The sequence below is a fragment of the Corvus kubaryi genome, unplaced genomic scaffold (assembly GCF_017639235.1).
Source record: "Corvus kubaryi isolate FWS band 111438036 unplaced genomic scaffold, C.kubaryi_AGA036_p1.0 133, whole genome shotgun sequence".
Classification (NCBI taxonomy): Eukaryota; Metazoa; Chordata; class Aves; order Passeriformes; family Corvidae; genus Corvus; species Corvus kubaryi.
The window spans coordinates 29,200,987-29,226,889 of record NW_024580667.1 but is presented as its reverse complement, the minus strand read 5'-3'; the positions used below and the strand labels follow the sequence as shown (position 1 = coordinate 29,226,889).

The window sequence follows — 25,903 nt, the reverse complement described above, 5'->3', positions numbered from 1 at the left end:
ATCTGGCCAGGAATGTCAGAGGCAACAAGAAAATCTTCTGTATTTGCACTCGTAATAAAAGGAGAACAAGAAAAAATGTTGGCCCTTTCTGGAAGGAAATGGGGGACCTGACTCCCTGGGGTATGGAGAAAACGGAGGTAATCAAGGACTTTTTTGCTTTAGTCTTTGCTAACAAGTGTTCCAGCCACACCACCAGTTGCAGAAGGCAAAGGCAGGGACTGGAAGAATGAAGAACAACCTGCTGTAGGAGAATATCTGGTCTGAGACCATCTAAAGAACTGGAAGTTTCACAAGTTCACGGGACCTGATGAAATGCTTCTGTGGGTCCTGAGGGAACTGGCTGAGGAAATGACTAAGCCGTTATCCATCGTATTTGATAAGTCATGGCAGTCTGGTGAAGTCCCTATGATTGGTTAAAGGGGAAACATAGCCCCCATTTTTAAAAGGGAAGGAAGGAAGACCTGGGTAACTACAGGCCAGTCAGTTTCACATCAGTGCCTGGCGAGATCATGGAGCAGATCCTCCATCGAGTTCTATGCTAAGGCAAACCGAAAATAAGGTGGTAATCGTGACAGCCAACATGGCTTCATTACATGCAAAGAGTGCCTGGTAAATTTGGTGGCCTATGACAGGGTTACAATGTTGGTGGATAAGTGAACACCAACTGGTGACATCTGCCTGGACTTGTGCAAAGCTTTTGACACTGTCCAGCATAACATTCTTGTCTCTAAACTGGAGGAACATATATTTGACAGATGAAGCACTCTGTCGGTAAAGATGTTATCTCAAATGGATGGTCATCCTCAAAGAGCTGCTGTCAATGGCTAGATGTCCAAGTGAAGAGAGCTGACCAGTGGTGTTCCTCAGGACTTGATATTGAGTACGATGCTCTTGAACATCTTTATTGGTAACAAGGACAGTGGAATTGAGTGCAACCCCAGCAACATAGACCTTCAGACATGATGGAGGGATGGGATGCCATCCAGAAGGACTTGAACAGGCTTGAGAGGTGGGCTTGTGTAAATCTCATGAGGTTTAATAAATGCAAGGTCCTGTGTATGCAATCCCAAGTGCAAATGCATACTGGGCAGAGAGTGGACTGAGAACAGCCCTGAGGAGAAGGGTTTGGGGTTGTTGGTGGACAAGAAGCTCAACATGAGCCAGCAATGTGCACTTACAGCCCAGAATGCCAACTGAGTCCTGGGCTGCATCAAAAGCTGTGGCCAGCAAGGCAAGGGGGTGATCCTGCCCATCTGCTCTGCTCTTGTGAGATGCCACCTGTAGTACTGTGTCCAGCTCTGGAGACCCTAAAATAGTGAGTTAAAGTGAGTCCAGAGGAGGGACACAAAAATAATCACATGGCTGAAACATCTCTCTTCTGAAGACAGGCTGAGAGTTGGGGCTGTTCAGCCTGGAGAAGAGAAGGTTCTGGGGAGACCTTACAGCACCTTCCAATACCTAAAGGGAGGCTGCAAGAAAGCTGTAGAGGGATTTTTGACAAGGACAGATAATGATAAAACAAGGGAGAATGGCTTCCAAATAGAAAAGGCTAGATTTAGATTATATGTTAGGAAGAAATTCTTTATTGTGACAGTGGTGAGGCACTGGAAGACTTTACCCCGAGAAGTTATGGATGTCCCATCTCTGGAAGTGCTCAAGGTCAGGTTGGATGGGGCTTTGAGCAACCTGATTTAGTGGAAAGTGGCCCTCCCATGATGGGCGGGTTGGAACTAGATAATCTTTAAGGTACCTTCCAAAGCAAATCATTCAGTGATTCTGTGAATATTCTGTCATGTACGATAAGACCTCTGGTACCTGGTTTTAAACACCCTCATTTCCCCCTTCTGACTTCTGTCTGATCAGATCTGTTAGCTAAGCACCTCATAACATTCTGTGAGTAAATTTTATGTATGTAAAGAATTACTGATTTCCCAGACACCTACTGACTTAGACAGCTGGCCTCTATCAACTATACTGCGTAGCTGTGTGATCAGTGTCATTGTGATGAAAGTTGTAGCGTGACATGAAATGTCTCATGATGTGCGCATAAACCAGATTGGAAAGTGCATGAATTTTAACAGCATTAATAAAATGGGACAAAATGATTTGCTATTGACTCTTTTATTGATCATTTCTGCTCCAGTGATTTAGCTATAGAGTGCACTAGAACCTAATTATTTTCTTGTAGCACTTATAATGCTAATGACACATGGACTGCTTGCAAGCAAATTGGTTTTACACACTGAAGTGATAGCACAGTCGACAGGCACCAGTCCATTTAACTACCAGTCCCACAGAACATCACATTAACTTCAGTAAAAGTTAATGTACATGCCTTTTTTTTTCCCCCTATAAGCTGTTTTATGCTAAGACAATAATCTTGAAGTGTGAGAAATATGCTGGCGACTGTCACACTGAGTACTGGTGAATTTTAAGCTGCCTCACTTTGATTTTTGTTTTCATAGTCCTGCTTTTTCTGTTTCATATCCTTAAAAGATACATGCTTATGCAAGGCTTCCTAGAAAAATACTCTTAGGGAAAAAACCAAACTTAAACGCACCTGAACTAAACAGTAATATTTTTGTAATTTAACTAAAAATTAGAAAGGCAAAATGGCATATGCTTTTCTGGGTTACCTATGTCTGTCTTCTAGTGATTGCCTCCCTGCTTGGACATCTCTTGTGTTTTAAAGAGCACTTAAAAAGCCCAGCTGGCTGGTTCTCAATATTGCTGTAGTGTTTGCTGTAACTACTTGTCAAAACTGAGAAAGACATTGTAAATTGTCAAAACTGAGAAAGACATTGTAATGCAGGTATACTATAGTGGGACCATCCAAGGCAAGGATCTTGTGGTTATACTGCCTTTTCATAGGATTGAGGAATAAAAATGAAGAAATTTCAGCAAAACCAAGAAAGTATTTTTTTTTTCCCCCAATGGATCTGTTAACTTCAGTTGCAAAATATGAGATTCCTTAAAGGAATATATTAAAGTCCTTATCATGAGAAAATGCTTCACATCACCTTTCAGAAAACAGGATGTCACTGAGATTTCTGAATCTGGATTAAAAATTCCCACAATCAACACCTGCTCAGAGAAGTCTGTTCCGGATAGAAGCTAACAGAAAGGATGTCTTCACTATTTTTTTATCTCCTAGACAGAAGAAATAGATTTTGTGCATAGACTTAGCATGTCTAGTCTGCTGTGGCAGGGGGAGTGTTAATAGTGCAACCAAATCCAAAAAACAAAGTCAATGAACCAAAAAAAAAAAACCCTGACATTAACTGCACAATAGCAAAAAAATTGCTTTGAGCCTTTGGGGCTGAAAAGTGGTTGACCTTAATCATTCAGCCAAGAAATATAGAAAGGGAAGGCATAACATAGATTTAAAGAAAATAAAAATATCAGTGGGTAATTTAGGATCATCTGGGCCATGTTAAGATCCTCAAACCATCTGCAACACCTTGTGCAGTCTTCTTCTATATACAAAGAAGGTTCCAAAATATTACATAATTATAGAAATATTTCAATTGTCTCTTGCTTAGAGGAAACAAAAAAAAATTTACTGTTGGCAATAAGAAGGGGTGGCAGGTAGATCTCATGCCAGAGTGACATAACTCAAATATTTTTACTATCCTCAAGCATCACAGTGTCAAAACAGCAAAATCATGTTATTCTACTCCAAGAGCCAATTGAGTGCTACAACTTCCTGAGAATATGCCAGTCATAGGTTGCTCTCTCCTCGTTTTGTCTCACAAAGTTTCTATTATTAACTGTGTGGCACATCATGCTTTGAATCAGCCTTTTCAGATAATGCAGCTGTTTACTATGGCAAGGTATATGGTGCTATGAATATCATACCTTTGTCACCTCCATAAAGCAGCCCTGTCACAGGGAAGCAGGTCACAAGGGAACTGTGCGTCTCTGGGCGTTTCACAGGACAAATGAATGGAGTGGACTTACTGTTTTGTCTCTCTTGATGTATGTACACTGAGGAAGTTTCTGTTTGGGTCTGTATTTTGGCACAAGGCTTTCATACTGGAGGAAGGAGAGGGACCTTATACTGCTGCTTTAAGCTGTAGTAGAAGCATATAAAAGCTATTAAGAGGCAAAGGAAGCTGAAGTGTTAGAGAGTGCGAACTCTGATTTAGGTAGATTCCTTAATTAGAAAAAATATGTATTTTATGTTGATAGGGAGTTTTTGCCTCATTTCCCATTAAAAAATGTTGTATTATGGGAAGTGCTTTTCTGCCTGATTCGTTAGCTCCAGAAGTTGTTGAAATACTATTTAAGGTTGTGTTTAATGTTTTAAACAGAGCAGGAAAAAATTCTTCAGACCAATCTGCATCAGAACACCAGTGCATGCCTCTGAGGTATTTCCAGCTGTGAAAGACAAAATATATTACTATAATATTCATCTTTGGAAAATACAGAATTCCTTTGTTACCCATTTAAATTTAGGTTATGCTGCAGATATTCATAATGAACCACTTCTCCCCATTCACAGGACAGTTAGCACCTTCTAAGACTATTAGAAGTTAAAGAGCAGATGCCTCCTTTATACATCCCTGTACAGCTGATTTATATTAAACAATTAAGGGACAATTTTATGCAGCTTACAGCATCTGTTTTGTTGGTGAAAGAATAAATATTGCAATCAAAATTTCAGACTGATGCTTTTTCCCAAGAAGACATTAATTTCCACCACTAAGGATCTGCATTGCAAAACAGCCTCAAGCTTTGTTTGACTGGCAACTTCAGCGGCTTGATCAAGAGCAAGGGGACGTGAAAAATCTTGTGGGGTGAAAGAATTATTCTTGGGGGTTTTGAATTTGTTGACACTTGAAGGCAAACTTACCTGCAGGAAAGACCCGTTCTTTTCAGGATTTTGTGCTCAGCTTAAACATCCCAGTGTTACTGAGCTGGGGACATCAGCAGCAGTGCAGTAGCCATTGTGCAATAAAGCAGACTTCCTTTCCATTTGGTTCAGTGTTGGGTAGCACTGGGAATGAGAAGAATTGCATGAATATCAGCTGGCTCCACTCGAGGCTCGCTTGGTCCCCAGCCCCACCACACTGCCTGCCCGGCAGCAGGCAGGAGCCTGCTCCTCCTGGAAACCTCACTGCTCTGTGCCCTCAGACAGGCAAATCCTCTTCTGGGAACAGCTTTTCACATTTGGCTTTTTGATGCCTAGTCCTCTTTGGAAAACCCATTATAAATAACAACAGCAACAACAATCATAAGGAATAGGAAAAAAATGCAGAGTCTGTTATTACTGCTGGTTTTATCAAGGCCTTGATTTTCTGTTGAGTCATAATTTCAGTCATAGGATGCATGCATTATTTTAAACAGTTTGTCTCTGAAGGCTCCTGCCATTATCATCACAATTTTGGGGAGCTCTCTATTCCAAGCCTTTTTGGACTAGATGAGCTGTCCATAGAACTCAACCTGTGGTTTCCAGTATACCTGTTACTTTTACTAAAATGTCAAGAGAGGCTTTCCTGGAAGCTTGATTGTGTACTTTCAGCATCTGTCAAAAGAATAGACTGCTATCAGTTTAGATTGTTATCACTAAAGTTGATCATGTTGTGAAAATGTACCACTTCAATATTATGCGCTTAGATGGTGAATTTCAGCAAATAATATGCCTCTTGTGGATGTTCCAGGCAAGCAGAATTTATTAAAACTTGGAACGGGGGATTTCTGGTGAACAGGTGCAACAGGAGAAGATGTATCTTTCACTGCCTTTCAAGCATCTTTAGTAGCATTTCTATTTTGGGAAGTAAAAAATTTACTGGGAATATACTTTTGTATTGCAGTATTAGGTGATAAATCTGATCCGAATACTGCTCATTCATTCAAAGAATGACAATAAACATTATTCATTCAAGCAGTCCACTCTAGCAAACTCTATTAAATATTTCAGATTCAACTCCACTACAGTAAAATGAAGCACAATAACTTCAACTATTTTAATTGTTCTCCCTGCTAAATAAAAACTGGGGGTTTTTGTGGGTGTGTAAACAGCAGGCTGTCAATCTTATTGCAGTTGGCAAAAGATAATTTCTGTTAGAGAATTTTTACATATTTGATGTCATGCCAGGACAGGATAGGTCATATCTCTCACAAACAGCAAAAGATAACTTTTAAGTTCAAGAAGCATATTAAGAAATATAATATGAACATTTGCAACTCACTGTGGACCAGATTTGCATAGGTGTTATGTACTGAATATACAAATTTTGCATTTGCTTTCATGTCAGTGCTTTAAAACAGAAGCAAAACATCTGTTTGGAATTAATCAGTATTAGCCACAGCATAACTAAGAAGACAATTTAGAACAAACCTTGAGGGAAAAAACCCAAATAGCTTTTCTTTTTTAATTTCCCCCTAATAATGTCAATATTACCCTTGTTGTAACACATCTTACGTTATACATGCATGATGAAGATGCTGAAAATCTTTTATCTGGTGTCAGAGATTCCAGTGGATATAGAATCAGGATTTTATCTCTGAATCAATCAAGGGAGAAATTAGCGGTGTATGGATATTCTCACTCACTATTTCCTTTCCCCACTGAATTGTTTTTTTCTTTCAAACATGTGGGGAACAATTTTATTTTTTTTCTCATAAAGGCAAGGGAGAATAAGAGAAGGTGTGAGTGACGGTCTTTGTAGTTTAGGGAAATTCTGGAGCATTGACAGTATTAATGGCTCCAAATCAGCAAGAGCTCAGTCTCACTTATAAATAGTTAAAGCCACAGCGCCTCATTAGATCACCGGGTCTGATTTCTGAGTAACACAGGCACTACACTCGAGAGGCTTGAGATGGGGGCATGTGCAAACCTCATGAAGTTCAATAAGGCCAAGTGCAAGGTCCTGCATGTGGCTGAGGACAATCCTAAGCACAAGTACAGGCTGAGCAGAGATGGGATTGAGAGCAGCCCTGAGGAGAAAGAGTTGGAGGTGTTGCTTAATGAGAAGCTCAACATGATCTGTCACTGTGCACTTGCAGCCCAGAAATCCGACTGTGTCTGGGCTGCATTAAAAGCAGCTTAGAACAACCCTGCTTGAGCAGGGAGGTTGAACCGGATAACCCACTGTGGTCCCTTCCAACCCTACCTATTCTGCAATTCCATGATTTCCCTCTGGATTGTAGAGCCGGTATTTATCTAAACAGAAGTTTCTTCAGGCCTTCAAAAGACACTTCAAAAGATGAAGACAGTGCTACCTCTCTCTTTGAAAATTTTGTTCCATATCTTCAACTTGAAGCTTTACATATTTACATGATTTGAGTTGGGTTTTTGTATTTTTACTTCTTTCTGTTCTTGTTGCCCTGCAATGTTTCAATGCACCAAGCAAAGATTTACCCCGTCTGTGATAGGGACGAGGGAAAACCTATTGCATCTGCTTGGGCAGGGCATGGGACTAGATGATCTCCAGATCCATGTACCTTCCAAACTCAGACATCCTCGTATTCTGTGAAATACTTCCATGTGGTAGGACTGGAAAAGGTTTTATGGAGCACAAAGTGAAACTCTCTCAGCTCAGCCACAGTCACAGGGATACGCAATCTGATCTCTGAGTCTTTCTTATGACTCAGGTGAATGTTTTTGGAGAGAGTCCATTGACCATAAACTTAGAATGATGAGACAGTTACATGGTCAGATGGAGATTATTTGCCACTGTACTTGACATTCACCCGTGGGGGAAAAGCTCACCCATGGCTGCTGTTTGCTGAGCACACTGCTATGGGACAGGCAGGGGTAACACCAGTTCTGCAAATAACTCCGGGAATGTGAAGCCGAAGCCGCTTTTCATATGTTGTGTGGAAGTGAATTCTTGGCTTTTTAAATGCAACTTTTGACTGCTTGCAAGCTCACAGATTTTGGCAAATACGATACTTTCAAACTATTATTGTACTGGCCTGCAATTTCCTTTTTCCTGAATAGGAGAAGTCCAAAAGGTCAGTAGCAATATTTTTTCAATGAAAATGTACATAAGGCCAGAGCAAGGGAGAAATGAAGGAACACTGAGGGCAAAAAGGAATTAACATTTCATCTTTGGCTGAGCTGTGAAATTTCTCTCTCCTTCCAAAAAATACAAGAGAAAATCGAAATAGGCAATAACAATATAAACCAGTCTAAATTAAAATAAATCAAATTTTTGTCCTCCTCCTTTTTGCTCAATATGACACGAGAGAATTCATATTTCTGTCTTAAGAGTCACAGATGTTTATAATTCTCAGCAGGTTATTACTCACACAGTGAGCCACCAAAACCAAATGTGCAGAATATGGTGGAGGATTATTTGCTACTTATTCATAGCAGCTTGTTTTGGGAACATTGCTTACTTTGTTTCTGAGCTTATTCCTTGGACTCATTCGTCAGGAAGAATTAAAAACTGACTAAAATTTAAGTAATAAGTACAAGAAAAAAGCAGTTTTTATAGATATTAGCCTGGCATACATGGGGTTTTCCCAACCAACTGTATCCAAAATTGGTGGGCAAAGATACATTTTCTCACAGGAGAACTGGGCAGGAAAACACTATCAGAGTTACAACTCACTGGTGTTTGACCTATGGGGCGCCAGTATACTGTAGGGTTCTTCCCTCTTAGCTATGTAGTAATTGTAACATAGACATCTGAGATCCTTGATACCCAGTGGAGTGAAATCGGCACACTCAGAGGCACAAATGTCCAGAGCAGTTATGGAGACACACACTTGAGTTCAAAGGTTCATCCCTGAGTGCTATAAGCTTTCCTCCCTGTCTTGTGTGGGAACTTAAGGTGACCAGATCAGACACCTCCAGAGATTCTCAGCCAAAATAGTGTCATTCCTATTTTCCTTCAGAATTTCTAGGACAGAAATTCTAGGCTAAAACTAGCATTTTCCTCCTATTATGCAGTCTGACTGGAATAATGAAATAAAGTATTTGAAAGATGACAAGATGTAATTTAATTACTAATTACACAACTGCATCTCAAGAAACTGTATGGATTCCCATGAATTTACCTACTTTAATTTTGTAAGAAAATGGATTTTTGCATAGGATGCTAATGTACTAGCTCCTGGGATGAAATTTTGTTGTTCATTTTCAATTTATTCTCATGGATCAGAAAAACTCTACAGATTGCCTTTGCAGAACTGTTATCTGACTTGTGTTGTAACATAACACAGCATAACATAACCATGTGACGTGACATAACATAACATAACATAAGCCAACTTTTAGTGACTTTCAGCCTATGCAGCTCATAGTTCATTTAACCTCAAATTCTGAGCTCTGAGGGAAAAAAAATTAATTGCAGTTGGCAGCCCAGGTAACAGCCTACTTGAAGTGTGAGAGGCTGGGACCAGAGTAACAAATCCTCTTCGAATTTGAAGTCTGGCTTGTAAGCTAAAAGATAGACTATCACATTCTGTGGCACCTCAGGTATATAGCAGAAAGAAATAAGTGTGTTTATTAATTCAGACATATGACAAAGGTAGGAAAATTATTAAGAAAAAAAAACCTCACAAAGTATGTACATTCCAAGAGGTTTGAAGCTTCTCAGAGTACCTAAAATGGTTTCCAAGTTATCAAAAACCACCTCCACAATATATGAAAATTGTCTGCCTATTGTGATTGCCCCACTTAAAATATCTCTTTAATCAAAGAACTCTGCAAATAAGTCTAACAGAATGAGTCAAGAGAGCTGTATGATTCTTAAAATTTCTGCTGATCCCAACATCCCATATATTCTTTGTGCAGTGATCTCTCTCCGTGATGTAAATCTTTCTTGGGAGAGAGTCAAGCTGCAGATACCTGAACCATGACTCATGGACTTTGGCTCACTGGTTTAAAAGCTTTGGGGGACGGCAAAATAGATCCTGAGAACTGAAGGGCTAAACACAAAACTGCATTTGGGCCATTGCCAGTGCTTGTCATGGAGGCTTTTATTAAAAGACCAGGCCCATATATCTTACCAAAAGACAGAAAAAATCACCTTTATCCAGCTGAGCTAAGTTATTTCTAGTGGTTTTGTAAATTAAATGAGGGAAGGGAAAATGGGAACCATGAGCACATAACCAATGCTTGGGTAACTCTTCAGAAAGCACACTGTTGCCAAAGTGATAAATCTGGGTAGCAAGCAGTTCAGCAGTCAGCAGCTGAGACAAAGACAGCCTGTCCTCTAATAGAAAAGCTCCACTGGATACATACACTTACTGTGCAGAAGAAAGCAGTGATTTTTAGTACTCTTAAACAAAACTTCACCAGATTTGCTTGGGCTCTCAGGTACCTGCTGTACATCAAGCCTCCCACAGATTCTGCTGCTTTCAGTTCAAAGGATTAAGAAGTTAGCAGTGGCCACTGGCTTTTCATTCTTGTCAACTCTTAAAACCTTTCCAGTTCTTTCTCTGAGTCTAGTAATGGGTCTTTTGACCCCAGTAGCTGCTTTTCCTGCTTCACCTGCACTCATCTTCTGTTCAGTTTTCACTAGCAAATACCACTTCCTTAGTTTAGTAATCTTTGTTATAGTAATTGTTCCTCGCAGCAACTATGGTTAAAAAATTACAAAACTTTCCTGAAGTGGTGACAGAAATATTAGATGGAGAACTAATGTTCATCGGTAGTGAAACCTGAGCTCTGTTTAGTGTGCTCTTCTGGGGGACAGGCAATTTCTCTGGACTCCGGGTAATGAGGAGACCCCTTGGGCTCATTTGAGCAAGGAATTCAGAACAACAGATTAATTGTTGATGTGAACTGTATTGGTCTTGCAGTAGCAGAAACAAAAGAATCTTAATTTCTTGAGAACTGACTTACTGGATGGGAAAGTAGCTCAAAAATGTGATTGGAAACTTTCTTGAAGCCCAGCACTGTAATTGCATGAAGCTTCATGCTTAAGTATTTCTACAAATAGCTTAGTGCACATGACAGTCCCATGGTTTCTATTACTGGTTATAAAGCAGAGGGCCACAGCAAGGGAAAGCTCAGAGAGGCGTACATGAAACAGAAACACAATGTGTAAGAGTTGCAAGCAAGCACAGTTTTGAGATCTGACTACCCACTAGTTACACAGCTGATGGCAAACCCAAAACAGGACTTTAGCTAGGCTTCAGACCTAAGCGAACCAAGAGAGTCCAGACACCTTCCTCCAGTTCGAGCCAGTTTGTGCAAACTCAGCCTGCTGCAAAATACCTCAAGTTAATCTTCAGGAACAACTTTAACACAGGATTGTAGAATATTTCATTCCTGGCCTATCCTTTTTCAAAGTGAATTTGGATGCTACGTGTAGCATCTGACTACTGATGTGGGTGGTCCTGGGGTGCTGACTGTGCCTGTATCTGCATCATAGATGTGACCAGTAGGAAATCAACAAAGTTACTCTAGTGATTGAAAAACTTGCTGTGTCTGACTTTTCTCTCAATCACCAGTAAGCCTGGCTCTGAATTTGCAGTGAGCTCCTAAGAGTGGACTTTATTCTCTGCAAAATCCCCTTGAAATTCAGTGGTCAGTGCATCCCACATAGTTTTAATCAGCCTTTTTCTCCTTCTACAGTCAGTGGAGACATATTCAGAGGGCAATTTCTCACAAACTTAAATAAGGAGACTTCTTGCAGGCATCAGCTCGCTCCCCTGATTACAAAAAGGCTCTGAGCACTATAAAAAGAGGGCAACTAGTTCTTGGATGGCTGAAGTTAAGTATTAATATTAAATATTGTCAGTGGAGATAAGAGATAAGATAGTGCTTCATACTATGTAAATAAACACAGTGACAGGATCTGCTAGAAAATTTTACAATTTCAGGGAAATGAGTGAAGTAGTGAATAATACAAATGGGTCTGTGTTGATATCAGAAAAATGGTTTGTGATTATGAAAATCCTGGGCTAGTGTCTTTCTAAGGTTATGCATTATCTTAATTACATGCAACACTGAAGAGAATTTTTCTTAGGAAGTGTATACACTTAATCTCTTTGACATTCACATCAAACACATTTCAATGGCCAGATGCTTGGTAATACACACTTAGGGGAGCATACAGTTCTGAAAGTACAGAAATTTAAAGCAACTACATTCTATGACACATCTTGGCTTTGCAATTTTTGCACAAGAGGAGAAACATCTAATCTCACCAGGATGTCCACTCATACATCCCTGTTGCCTCTCTAGCACCTCTCAGACCGCAAACATGATTTACAAACTGACTAGAAAAGCTGACCAGTGTACTGGAGATGTTTGGAAAGAATTCTTCTTTGGTATATCTAGAAATAAATTATTATTTCTTTGTTAATTTATGATAATTTACTCAGATGACTCAGACCCCTCTGTGTAGCAGAAGGCAATAGGTATTACTGGTTTTAAAAACTAAAAAAGTCAGAGTTAGGCCAGAATACAATGAGAAACACAGCTGATTCCTATAATTAGCTACAATGAAGAGTTAATTGCTATGTTACTAAAATATTATTTCCATTATTCTATGTTTCAAAAAGGAAATGACAAAGGTACAGCACAATATTGCTGTATTTTGTAAATACAGTCAGAAATTTTAAGGTATCAAAATTGAGATGACTGTACTCAAAATTCCATTCACTGTTACAAGTGTTATTTTCAAAGGGGAATATTCATCTTACACATAACAGAAATAACAGATAGACACTTAAATTTGGAAGAAGAGAATGGCATTTTGAAAATAATAACCCAAAGTTTATAATGGATCTAGAATGCGGAACATCTATGCCTTAACCCAAAATTTGACACAGAAAATGCCTATTTTTCTTAAATATAGTAAAAAGCTTCATTCTGAAAGGTGTACATGTCTTTCTTTCTCACATGTTCATATCCTTTTGAAAATAACTCTTTCTGGAGGTGAGAGATATATTTTTCATTCATAAAATCATTAATGCTAAATATAATGTTTAAGCTTTCTGTAACCTACACAAACAGATTAGGGTTTTCTCACATCAATTCTACTGTGGCCAGCATAAGGATTACCATTTGACAAAAAGAAAACAGATTAAAAACCAGCCTCTGATAAAATAATAAATCAAATACACTCTAGGAAGGAATAAACATTGGTTGTGCTTTTGCAAGGAGGACGCAAAATAGAGGAAGAAAACAGCAGAAATAAAATGCAAGTCCTAATTTTAGTACTTGACATATAGCTGTTCTGCAAGTTCTGTTTAACAAAGGGTAAGTTCACACAATCACAAGTCTTGAGTTATTACATATTTGCAACATATCATTTCTCATCTGATATGGATGTTCTGCTGGCACTGAAAATGTCATCACTTACACAAAGCAGCACAACTCAGTCATATGGAGCCCTGTGAGCAAAGCTTAAGTGCACATGGTCCTAGGAAGAACAATCAATTGTTAATTTTTTTTGTTTGTTTTCTGAGTCTACGTTTATAAAGTATCAGTCACAGTGTTGTGCTTATGTTTGTACAAAGTAACCAGGAACATATTGTGAAGTGAGATCCATCTGACCTAGTGTGTGTGTGTCCACCTAAACTACCTGTTAGGCTCTTATTACAGGCGGTGGAGGGAAATGAATGCTTCTGAACTGCCACTCCTTTTCTTCTAAGGTAGCCATGTAAACAAGGAAGATAAATCCTGCCCCATCAGGGCCCTATTTCATACCACTGACTATAAAGAGACACGAGGGTGACTGACTTAGAAGGTGTTGTCACTGTGGACATTCTGCAATTAGCCCATCTTTGATGTCAAAACTACAGCAAGCACTAACAAATACAGGAAAAGAAACAACTCATGAACCTAAAAGGGTGTTTTGGAAACAAGATCTGTAAAAATGAAGTAATAAAGATCCACTAATAATGGTGATGACAATAGTTATTTTTATGAGCCTGGATCTTCCCAGGCATTTAAATGCTTGGGAACATCCAGGCTCATAAAAATAACTATTGTCATTGGCACTCAAGATAAAAATTGGAGCTTAAAGCAAGATCAACAGAGACTCCCCACCAAGGGTACAATGTGGAGCAGGCCTCTATCTTGAAAAGACAGTCTGAAGTATCCTCACGCTAAATGGCTGAGATGTATTTGAACTCCTGCTGTCTCTGGAGCTCAGGTACTTGACTGTGACCTTGGACAAAAGTGCTTTTGTTTGTCCTCTTGCGGTCAGACCTCTGCACCTCAGTTAAATCCTTGCCTACACCGCCCTTTGAGATGAGTTCGCTGGCCTCTTTGACATCTTGATGCCATGAGTGCTACACTTTTGCCTACTTATGTGTTTTAAGACACTGCTGGAGATGTTTGCAAGGAAGGTGAGACGCAACCATTTGTGTTCAGATGGATATACTTCATAGCAGAGAAGAATACAAAAAGAGCAAAACCCCTCACTTGACAGAGATTGTTCCTATGCTCCTTCTGCTTGTCATTGCAAATCTATTATGTTAAAAGAATAATGCAAGGAAAAGAGAGTTAAAACTGTGTGTGGGGGGGGAAATACAAGCTCAAACTGTAGATGTCATAACTGAGAGGGGAAAATCTACAAATTTATGCATTAAATATTAATAGAAAATGATAAATGCCTTCTGGAAAATTAAGTGACCTTAGAGGTGAAGTCACGAGATGGCTATCTAATGGTTGCATTAGCACTGCAGTGAAATTTCATACTTTTACAGAAACATATTTTAGAGTCATGTAGCTGTTAGAAGAATATTTATTCCATATCTGTTTTACATTTATTGAATAGATTTTTTTGGTAGAACAAGCAGGAGAGCAATATGATAAGATCTAGATAAATCAGCCAGAAATATCTATATATATTAACAGCAATGGAGAAAATGCCTGTTCCTTGTATTTCATGCCTCATCTTGGGTCCTCACTTGTGAACCTCTGTACTCACACTGATCTTGCATCCAAGGTCAAATAATATTTTGACCTATGAATACATTTTTTTGGAGTGTGTCTCACAAATGCTTTTGGCAGGATTGCTCATCATGATTATGCAACTTGTCATCCCAATCTTAGGTTCCACAGGGAATGCATGAAGTCTTGGGAGCTTACTGTGAATATCTTTGCCTTTTAATCACACCTGGGAAACTGAACAGCAAGGTGTTCTCCTAACTCTGTCTTTGACTGACTGACTCAACTCAGTTTATCAGGACAGGGAAGCAGAGCTATTAGATAGAAAGCCTAAACATCACTAATTCATTGACTGTCTACTGCAGGTTTTTATGTTAAACAAGGATTTAGTGCAGTGGTTCTGGTGAAATTTTTGCAGCAAAGAAATATCACTGTCCCTCAAAATGGGTCTGTCACAAGCACCTGTGTATGTTGCCAAAGAAGCGCTTGCAACTGTTACACTGCCTTTTTCTTCTGCCATCTTACTGAGTATATAAATGCATCCATATATACATAGATATGGCACTAGCCTGTCTTTTTAAAGACAGCAACAGTGCTATTAGTTTATACGATACACTTAAGGGTCTAATAGATATGAAATGAAACTATTAAAAGTAGCTTCCAGTAGGAGAGGACTGAGCAGAATTATGATTACGTCTTTTGTTTTAGAAGGGCTTCTTTTCAATTATTTGCAGCACAGATTGGCACTTATTTACATTGCAATGACAATCCACTGTGAGCTCCTTTTTAATATATTTATTATAGCTCTGGGCTTGATTTTCTCCATTGCTGCTTTTCTAAACAGTAATTTCCAGTTTTCTATCTCTGCCAATTATTTTTTTCTCCATAAATATGCTACTTTACATTTATCTATTTTAAGTCTCATTTATTTTTATCTTCCTCTGCTGGCTTGCCAACTACTCTGCAGCACTGCTATACGCTCTTTTGGATGGACATCAGCAATTCATAGCCATTATCATTAAACAAACTCCTTGTATCTTTCACCTTTTTATCTTCTGTTTGTTTCCGTTGTATGATTTGCTTGGATTACAGTTCCTCATCACATTCATTTCGTAATGACTAAGTATTTAACTGCTGTTTCACTGCCAAGATCAACCAAGGCCAGCATTTTAATACATCTGAAAGTCACCGATAAGGGCCCTGAAACAGACATGGGATGCCAAGTTGGATTTGGATCTTTAGCTCCTCTAAGTGTAATGCTGTACAGAACTGATGTTTGGTTGCTGTCCCCACTCTTTGAGAAAGATTAAATATATGACTCAAAATGAAAAAGAAAACCTTGCTTTAAAAAAGTTTCTGTGAGTTTCAAGGCAAATTTATTACTTTCTATTTATATCTCCTTATTTTGAGATTTCAGGCACAGAACTGTTGGTAAAACTGGTTTTGACCCAAAAGAAAAGAATATTTGTCATTGATCTATTTAGATTTGGTTACAGGCTGATTTTCAGGCCGTAGTTCAGATAGGGGAGGAATTATCATGCCTCATGTTACAGATTGTATAGAAACTGGAACAAAATCACAACCATCATGAGGTACATGACATGTTGCCAATTCAGAATCATCTTGGTCCCACATTTGTTTTTCCTATTCATTAATGCATTTATTCTAGACCTGTCAAAACATTAAATTGCTATTAAGGAAATGTCATAGATATTAAATAAGTGATTCATGACCAGACTTCTGTTTTGTGATTTTCTCTTCATTCCAGGATGTATGTACTACTATCAGATTCATGTGTTCAGCTATTACCAGTTTGGATAAATTTCAATAGGAAATAGCAAAGCAGCAAAGCAGCTTTTATTCTATATCTCAGAATATGTCAAATTTTTCTGTCTGTTTGCAAAATTTTTTGTCTGTTTTCTTGGGTCCCAAGGAATTACTTCAACAAAGTGAACCCAAATAAAATCCAAATTTCAGGGAAAAAAAAGTGCCTGGGAACAATAAGGAAAACTCCCAGAAGTGTTTCTGGAAAGGACTGACCAAAGGATCCATGAATTGGAAACCGTATTTTGAGGAAAGTTTCATGCAGATACTGAGGAGAGGAACTCTCTTTTCCCACAGCTGCTGGAGAGCTTACATCTGTCTGTCAAACCATTATACAGGGAACAAGCTGGTGCTGAATGTGTTTCCTTATGTTTGGGCCATTGACAACCTACTGGAGAGTGTGAGAAATCCCAGTGAAGGAGGAAAGAGAAGACACAGGGTACCATGATCTCTCCCGATTCCTGCCTGGGCTTGCAGCAGGCACAGAAAGCAGAATGAGCATAGGGGGACAGTGGAGTCTGAGGGAAGAAATGCAGCAGGCACAGAAAGCAGAATGAGCATAGGGGGACAGTGGAGTCTGAGGGAAAAAATGCAGCAGGGGTTTCTCCACCAGACAAAGCCCCTTTGCAGTTGCACACGCTCCTGCTTCTCCTCTCTGCCTCTGCTCAGGTGGCTCTTTGCTCTGCTCCTACTTGAGCAGCTCAGGTTCCTGTGGCCAGGCAAAGGGGCCATTGCAGGGCCCTAAATGGTGTCTAGAGGAGGCAGAACCCCATGGCTAATGGGCTCAGGTCTCATCATCCCCTCAGCAAGGGCCTTACAAAGCAGTTACTTGGTCACTGCTCATATAGCTAAGTGGGAAAGAAATATTTGGCAACACAGGTAAACAGAAGGAAAAAAAATCTGGTGACCTGGAGCTGAAAGCGGATATATCCAGAAAGCAAGTATAAGAAACTTCAGAGGATAATTATCCACAGACTCAGATAATAACAGTTCCATTGAACTGGATAATTCATACTATATTTAAATAAAGATTTGGATTAATCCTCCACAGAGTAATGGTCTGCTCTGATTCCATAATTTTATTTGTGAAGTCCAGGGAATAAATCTGTCCTTTCTACATTATTGTGAGTTTGGCAGGTTAAATTTTATCTGCCTTTTTTTTCTGGCCCTTAGGTACTTGGTCTCAAGGTCTTCCAGCAATTTCTTGCAATTAGACCTAGACTTTACTACCCTGTATACATAAATGCCATCAGAAAATTCTGTCACCCAGCTATGCACATATTTGAAAAGCTCATAAAACAAGTTAGAATAGAATAGTCAGTGGCACATTTTGAGGAGCTTGAACACACTTTTCCTCTCCCTGTGGAAAAAAGAGTGTGGGCATAGTTCACTCATTTAAATAAGAGTTTTTCTCCTTTCTGATAGGAATTTAATCTTTGTTTAAAGGTAGGGGAAGGTCTGTTCTGCATCAGGCTTGTCAGGGAGTCATCTCTGTTTATGATAGAACAATGGGGGACAGACCTTCCAGTCAGGACCATCATAACCCCACCACTGCTTGTGCCCTCCTTCCGAGAAGTGAGAGAGAGCGTCTTTGCCCTGCTCCCTGGCCATGACATCAGATGGGATGGAATATGTGAGATAACTTGGCTGTGCCCACACAGCTCCAGGCTCCACCCTCTCACGGCCACTGCAAAAAATTAACCCTGCCCTTGGACGAAACTAGGACACAGGGATACCATTTCTCCAAGGCTGCAGGACTTACTAGTATTTAGCTGGACTCTTGCAGGAGTCAGAGGAATTGCCCTGGACCAGAGCAGGGTCCCATTTTCCTAAGGACAGGCCTAGTCAACTTCCCCCCCATTCAAGCACATACACACAAAGACACACAGATCTGGTTTCTTCCAACCCAAAACAGTCTATGATTTTATTCTTTGTTCAGTTTACAGTGAGATCTTCAGGAGAAACTGAAGGAGATTTCCCTGTAACTGGAAAATCCCTATGTTTTAAGGATAAGTCAGGCTCTGCTGAGCACTGTATTTAGCCCTGAGGAAGGCTGAGTTCTTTGCTGGCAGCAGTAAACCTGATTTATTCAGTAATAACATGTTCCAGGGTAGAAATAGTGAATATAAGCCAATTCTTTCATATCAGGAGAAATATCATATATCCCTTATAATTTTTAATTCTAGTGGATCCCAGTACCTGAATGCAATCAGTTATGTAAGGAAAAGCTGGTAAATTTTGACAGAAATAGACATATCTCTGTTCAGAAGGAGACCGTCATTGATGAGCTTGCTTTAAGCCAAAGGAAACTAGATAGAAGAATAACACAGAACATTGCAGGGAACCTCCTACTGACGTGTCATTAAAGACCTCACTCCTTAGCCAGACAGTAATAGAGATGAAGGACTATGGAGTTCTTTTAGGATTATGTCATTATTCTAGAGCGTTTGGGGGAAAAAAGCGTTATTAGATCACGTTGCAAGAACAAAATGGGCAATATATATTTCCATTTTTTAGCCTCAGCTTGAGTAAGTAAAAATATTTGAAAACTTTCTATACTAGCTCACTGACTCATTTTGCCACCCAACACTCACATCAGTGCTAGGGAAGTACACTTTCATATGTGTGCTGGTTTTGGCTGGGGTAGAGTTAACTTTTTTCACAGTGGCTGGTATGGGGCTGTGTTTTGGATTTGTGCTGAACACAGGGTTGATAACAAAGAGATGTTTTTGTTATTGCTGAACAGAGCTTACACAGAGCCAAGGCCTTTTCTGCTTTTCTTACTGCCAGGCTGGTGAGGACGTTGGGGGTGCATGGGAGATTGGGAAGACACACAGATGGACAGGTGACCAAACTGGCCAAAGGGATATTCCATACCATACAGTATCATTCCCAGTATATAAACTGGGGGGAAGAAGGAAGAAGCAGGGGGTGTTTAAAATGATGACATTTGTCTTCCCAAGTAATCATTACATGGGATGAGACCCTGCTCTCCTGAGATGGCTGAACACCTGCCTGCCCATGGGAAGCAGTGAACTAATTCCTTGTTTTGCTTTGATTCTGTATGTAGCTTTTGCTTTCCCTATTAAACTGTCTTTATCTCAACTCGTGAATTTTCTAGCTTTTACCCTTCCAATTCTCTCCCTAATCCTGCTGGTGGGGGAGTGAGCCAGCAGCTGCCTGGTACTTGGTTGCTAGCTGGGGTGAAACCATGGCAACATGCCAGACTGAAACATGAAAGAAATTAATTTCTATTTAATTTATGGCAAGAAACAAGACAAATAGTATGTGTATGACAAGTTCCCAGATCACATGATCATGCTTTCTCCAGTAGAGCTAGTTGTCCCAAATTGCTATAGTTCTGCATTTCTAGATGTAGTGGCACTCAAAAACAAAGGCAAGTATTTTAGAAAATTGGATAGAAGAGAAGCTAAGAGCAAGGACTTGAAACAATGCAACATTTACATAATGTATGCCAGAAACTTTTCCTTTATTAAAAAATGCTTTCCAGATAAATAACAGGTGCTCAAGACAGCCATTATTTTCCTCTGCAATCATCCTTTCATGTAATCTATAAAAGTATTCTCACAGGAATAATTACAAAGTATTCTGATACTATTAACAATCAACTGAATTGCATTTCGGAATAGTTCCTGTCAGATTGTGACCATTTAAAAAGTATTGGCAACATATGCCCAGAAGTCTGGAGAGAAAATACATCGAGTGTGCAAGGGAGGCGTCAAAAAGGAAAGACTGAGCCACATAATAGACTGCTTGGTGGACAAGGAGTTGGCAGGATGCTTACATTTAAAGACTTGCAGTCAACTGTTCAATGTCCAAGTGGAGACCAGTGACAAGTGGTGCCCTCAGGGGTAGGTTTTGGGACCAGCTCTGTTTAACCTCTTTGTCAGTGACATCGGCAGTGGGACTGAGTGCACCTTCAGCAGGTTCGCTGACAGCACCAAGCTGTGTGGTGCAATCGACACACAGGAAGGGAGGGATGCCATCCAGAGGGGCAGGCTTGAAAGGTGGGCCCTTTGAGCAAGCTGCCCTAGTGGAAAATGTCCCTGCCATGGCAGGGATGTTGAAACTAGATGGTCCTTAAGGTTCTTTCCAATCCAAACCTGTCTTTGGTTCTATGACAATTAAAGATAGAGTTGCAAAGCTACATTTATGAACAAAAGGATGAACAAAATGATAGAATTCAGGCTCATGGGGAAGTTTATAATTTTCCAAGCTTTATGAGAATAATCCTTGCAAAACCTCCTTAGAAAGAAAAAATAGGGTAGACTTTCCCAAACTACTTTTAAATTTTGGAAAAAGATAGTTTAAATGACCTTGTTTAAGGTTATCAGCAAAGATTACTTTGGGTTGCATGACAAAGCATATAATACTGGATAGTTTTGCTAACCTCTGTCATAGACTGTGAAAACATTTGACACAAGAAGTTTCAAAGCTGGCAAAATCAATGTGTGGGTCTTCCTATTTCTTTTTCCTGAATCTTTTATTTTAGGAGTATTTTCATACCTGGAGACCAGTAGCAAGTAGAAGAGTGGAAGAAAGTCAGTTTTTCAAGGAAGTAGAGATGTCTTACTTTGAACCATCATTTTATAAACCCTTGAAAGAGATTTTAAAGAAAAGCAGTGTGGATACAAAGTCTAATAAGAAGTTGATTACCAAAGGTAGAGCACTTAGTCTGCTTAAATACCTTTTTATTGATAACAGATTTTTCAAGACAGGCAATGCAATGGGCTAATTTATTTGTACTTAAATAAAGCACTTTGTCTGATGGTCATAGGAAATCCTTGATGGCAACAAAAAAAAAAAATCCAAGGTCAGCAGAGTTGAATAAAGCAGAATTATCAGGGCAAAAGAAAGAAAAAAAAAGAAGACTAAAAAAGAGTATTCCTTAAGAATCAGACTTGAAATTGTCCCGTCTGCAGATGATAATATTTGATTTCTGGCAGGACCAGCCATCCATTTACCAGGAAGAGGAAGCCCCTGCCTTAATGGGCACAGGCTGCCAGTTCCATTAATAATCTTCCCCACCTCTTTTTGCACTCCTTTGAGATTATTTTTTTGCTAATTTTTGAATACATCATACCCATATGAACTCAGAACGCCCTCTGATTGGCTGCCCATTTCCTTTGGAAGAGGAATTAATCATATGGACATACATATATCTATGTCAGAAATCTTCATATGACTATGTGAGGAGGGACAAGACAGAAGGTTGTGCCCTGATCTCTTCCTGCTCCTGCTTGGACTTGCAGCAGGTAAAGAAAGCACAATGGGCATAGAGGGACAGTGGAGTTTGAAGGAAAAAATAAAAACTTCTGTAAAAGCCTGACCTACAAACAATTTCTTAGTTTGATCTATGGTCCACAGTTAAGTTTCTTATGTGTGAGTAGTAGTGGGACAAACACAGCTTTTTCCTAGGTGTGAGTCAGAACTGTATCCCAAGCTCTTGGGGGCAGAGAAAATTAGCTTCCCAGGGTATCCCTGTGGACAGAGCCTCTGGCTCCTGTCCAGCACCACATTAAGGAAAAGGGGACATAAATGAGCCCTCCATGTCCTGAACCTGGTAGAGCCTTTGAAGGAGTCTCTGGAGGGTAGAGGAAGCAGGTTCCTCATGTGCTGGAACAGTGCTGGCAGGAAGAGTTTTGTGGTGCTGGTGGGAATACAACAGCCTGCTCTTTCAGGGATATGCTTTGGGAGAGGAGCAGGCATCTGCATGCTGCTGGCTCACATCCTGCAGGTCTGCCTCAGTGGACCCTCTCCAAAGTTCCTGAGACTCATGGGACTCATGAACGGAGGGGAGGGGGAAAACTGTAATTTCCTTCCGATTTTGGCCCATGAATATCTGTGTCTGTCTGTCGGGGGCGAATATCACAACTACTGTACACCTCTCTGTGGCCTGGGACAGTGTTCCCCCTTTCAAGGGCTTGCTCTGTCCCTGACTTGCTGGCTGATGCTTGATAGCACACACACAACGTGCCCAGTCAAACCATCCCATGCAGCCCTCTCCTTGCTTGTCATTGATAAGTCAAAAAGATTGATCTCCATTAGTTATTGAATAAAACTTAGTTATCTATGAAATTGTGTGTCAAATTAACCTGGTCATGTGAGATATTTTTACAGTCATCCCACCTTGGTACTCTAATGCATATTGAAATCCTTTAGCCAATCTAGTTTTTTTTCCCACTCTTTATACATTGCCTTGAATTGTGAGTAATAGAATTTCATACTGTCAGACCAAAAGATTGAGTGATCTTCAGTGAATTTGGAGTGGGCACTGGAAGAAAATACCCAGTCGGTGATACCCTGTAATCAGCTTCCAGCAGTATAAAGGAGAAAATACCTAATTTAAGATGGATCATGTCTGACTTCAGAGACGGATGAGGATGATGTGGTTGGTTGTAGTGTGATCATGATCAAGACTGTGTCTCCCTGTCCTGTGGCTTATTCCAGTGAAACTGTCCTCCAACACAGGTAACACTGCTATAGCTTCTTTACAATTGCTCCCCTGCTAAAATAGCCAAAGATTCTTTAGCTTTTTGACCACATTTCAGTAGGTAAGTAGTTAATTTTGATCCCTGAACCGTTAACCAGAAACTTTGCAACAGCTCTAGAGGGAATTATAGATGAAATATGAAAGGCAAAATGACTGTTCATTTTTAAACAATTTTGATACACTAAGGCTAATATTTCTCAGAACTACTTACAGTGTTACTCAAATTTATATCACAATAAAGGTTTAAAATTCAGCTTGTCTAAGAAGCTGGACTGCTATTTTATATAGGTGTTTCTTTGGTATTAATTTCCATGTTATCCAAGCACTTTAGAGGAAGAGGTGCACGTGCTGTGAGATTGTTTGAAGTGTGTCTCAAGATACTTATAGTGCATTTGTTCAGAGTGTAGGATATTTCTGTTTAAATGAATGACAGAGCAAAACCCACGCAGCTCAAGTCTGAAAATAATTTACATCTAAATAGCTGTCTACCAATCCCCCATATAAATAACTTTTTTCCTTTTTTTTTTTTTTTTTTTTTTTGAAATGAATGTTATTATGTTCACAAATTGTTTAGGCCTAAAGAAATAATACTAGATTTAACTTCTTTTTTAAGATTTCACCTTACTCTTTTTATTGCAGTCTGTGGTTAACTTGATAAAAGAAATGTGTGATGCTATCAACTTCTTTAGCACCCAGAAGTAACAAAAGCAGGATTCATCTGTGCTACTTAGAAGAGCCTTGTTACCATATTTCCTCACACTTTTTGTTGTACTGTTTCTCACAGTGCTTCTGAGTTAAGAAAATGGCATTGTTTTCATTTTGCACATGGGGGGTTAAAGCAATTTGCTAAATACACAGGTTTGCAACCTCATGGCCATAATTCCACAAGTAATTGAATAACAGAAAGGCCTAAAAGTGCGGTTCTGGAAGTACTATTCACACAGTGACTTGGGTTACAAGGCGCTTATACGATAGTGAGGAAAGGTTTTTGCACCTGAGCTGGTCTCCATGGCACATGGGCTAGTCTACAAGAAAAGCCTGAGCCTTAAACTTGGTTATCTGGGAACAAAGACCACCCTGTGAAACTGGAATGCTGCAACTGAAACCCTTTTCTGTGCCCAAATCACTAGCTTCTCTTGCTGGTCTCAGTCAAATGCACTAAAAAGGCCTTTTCTGAGGCAAAGGAGATGCCACAGAATAACATGGTTCATTGCAACTTTTACTTCAGTGGACACAGGCATCGCCTATGTCCTGCATCATGTTTGTCAGTGACATGGACTCTCTGGGTACTGACAACTGCTCTAGTTGTCTTGTTTCCATTTATATGACAGAAGAAGGTATTTCTAGGGCATTTCATTACAATGTCAATGTCTGGGGCTAGATTCAGTTGCTCATACATATGTAGCCAATGTGATTTGAGACTCCCTGGGTTATCCAGGGTTTTCTTGGGTCTCACATACATGACACAGGTCCTGCTGGAGACCTGTGCCTATCTGGAGGCAAGGTCCATATTGGTACAGGGTGGTTACATGAGGGCAAAGGATTTCTATGCTATAGCTGTGCAAAAAAGTAAAAACTTTAAAAGAGGTTTAAAAGAGGTTCTTTTTTATTTAACACTGAAGGCCCTTAAATGTCTTGATTAGATTTAGCCACCTGAAACTGAGATCAGTCCCACCCTGGGTATGAGAGGTTTATTGTATAGTTAGGTTAACAGTAACAATTTTTAAAAAATATCAGAGAATTCATTCTTCAAATGTTTCCTGCTCTGGGAATACTGAATCACATAGATGTTTTGTAAGTCAGTCTCAGTATTCACCGCTATGAAAAAAACCAAGGGTTTAAAATTAACAAAAACCTCTTGAGGCTTACTGATCAGCAATATATGTAATTATTCTGTATCATTAGCTGTGATACACTTTTAGATGTAACATGCATATTTCTTACATATATTGCCCTTTTTCTGTTCACATATTAAAACCGCAGGATTATAAAGTATGTGACTAAATGTGTAATAATTTATGCAGCATTAAAAAATCCTTACATACTTACTGATATAAGAAATACTTCAATAATTTATTTGTTCTGTGGGATTGTTGATGAGGCTAGAATAATTTTTCTAGTCTTAATGCAACATTTAAAAAACACATAGTCCCAGAACTAGGATGCTACAGAAGGAAGTAAAAACAGCTTTCAATTCAGCATTTCATTTGAAAAACTGGTCCAATACTTTACAGAATAATGAAATTCCAGTATTGACTAACAAATCTGAAATAATCAAAGAGAAAGGAGAAGCACTCTCAACACTCGACACTGAAACATTCTCACTGAAATGTAAATGTGTTTTTTGAAAAATGTTCCTAAGTGCTGAAGTACATACAATTTTTGTAGGGTTTATGTGAAAAGTAACCACTGTGTGTTCAAGTATAATCTTTTCAAATGAATTCTGAAATTACTGAAGTGTTGGATTTGTATTTACTTACCATTTATAGGGCATGAACTGAAGAACAGCAGTGAAAATGCTCCATATAGCTCTAACAATCTGCTTCAAGTTTGACTTGTAGAAACCAAGCAGAAGGGTAAGAGTCCTGGGTATTTTTGTTGTCTCAGCCAACAAGCACATGATCAATGCTGCTACCTACCTGTCACCTCACAGAAACAAGTATTTACACTCACTCACCTGTGTGTATCAGTTTAATTTCATGTAGTAAGTGGACAAACAGTAAAGAGGAGAGGAGAGGAGGGGAGAGGAAGGGAGA

At 39.4% G+C, this 25,903-nt stretch overlaps 1 long non-coding RNA gene across 1 annotated transcript; it reads right to left on the bottom strand.

Moving 5' to 3' along the window:
* Positions 1–2,014: 2,014 nt before the first annotated feature.
* Positions 2,015–25,903, bottom strand: LOC121670649. The gene is made up of 4 exons (XR_006018193.1): positions 25,825–25,903; positions 5,464–5,527; positions 4,856–4,999; positions 2,015–4,380 (listed from the first exon to the last, which is right to left on the bottom strand). It is a non-coding gene; the product is annotated as an uncharacterized LOC121670649 (long non-coding RNA).